Genomic DNA, 1,162 nt, shown 5'->3' with positions numbered 1-1,162 from the left:
TTCGACACCGTGCTCTCCTGTGGGGGCTGCAGATGCCACGGACACTGCACGGACGTCGACGACTGGGCAGAGCGGCAAGCTCCTTGTCATTCCGAAGACGATCTCTCCCCCAAGTACATATGTCTATTCGTTATCTACCTATCTAACCCTACAATGTATAGATGGGAGTTCACTCGCGCCTGGATCAATGACCCAACAAACGTGCCATACATGGAGGCACGCTTCAACAAGGCTTGGAAGTCGGTGAGGGAGAGCGCTGTAGAGTTAAAGGTGACTCTGTCTGCCGGATATCTACGCTGAAACTAACACCTTTAATGCAGAAATGACAGGATACTTCCGATGAAGAGAGAACGACACCTCTTGCTTGATCCGACAGTGCACGTACTTAACATGTTCATCAAACTTGGGCTTTTTACTAATGATTTTGCTTGCTTACAGGTCATTCGCGCACTATGCTGTCAGTCTGACATACGCCACGCCAACATCAGCTCTCCCGCTTGCTAAGCCGACATTCGCTTCTCTTCGCTGTTTTTACCGATTCACTGCTTTCATTGCCATCATTTGCTATTCTTTGCACGCTTGCCTTATTCTTTGCGCAAACTCCCGCTGTTTTTATTGATTTCGGGTCGCTTTTAAAACATTCTATGTCATTTTAAAGAACCTGTACTGTCCCTACCGAGAAATCAAATGGTCGATGACCGTTTTTTGCCAGTCTTTAAAGTCTTTTGAGGAATTGTTTTAAACACCTATTGGGGCACAAGCTCAAGTCGTTTTAATGAATAGTACGTGTTTTAAAGAATCCGAAGAGCGTTTAAAGATTAATAATCACTTTTATTCAAAACCTCAAAGAATAATCCAATATGGACTAAGTTTCACTGGGTGTTAACGTTTAGCCGCGTTGACGTTTGGCAGACGCGTGGTAGTCACGTGGCTCAAAATTTGCCAAAAAGCAGCGGCGTGGGAACGAGCTCGCCATCCCCCGAGAGTCTGAACTTGTCGTGACTCGCCTCCGCAACCCATCTGCAACCCATTCTTGTCAACTTGTACAAGCAGTTTCCTTGTTCGTAAGTCAGCACTGTTTTCAACAAAAAGACTAACTTACGTACGCTTCTTTGCATATGTCAATGCTGCTCTTAGCACTCCCGTCAGCATCCATCCCCCT

This window comes from Coniophora puteana (genome assembly GCF_000271625.1).
Source record: "Coniophora puteana RWD-64-598 SS2 unplaced genomic scaffold CONPUscaffold_10, whole genome shotgun sequence".
Lineage (NCBI taxonomy): Eukaryota > Fungi > Basidiomycota > Agaricomycetes > Boletales > Coniophoraceae > Coniophora > Coniophora puteana.
The sequence above is the reverse complement of the archived record's forward strand: the minus strand, read 5'-3'. Positions refer to the sequence as shown.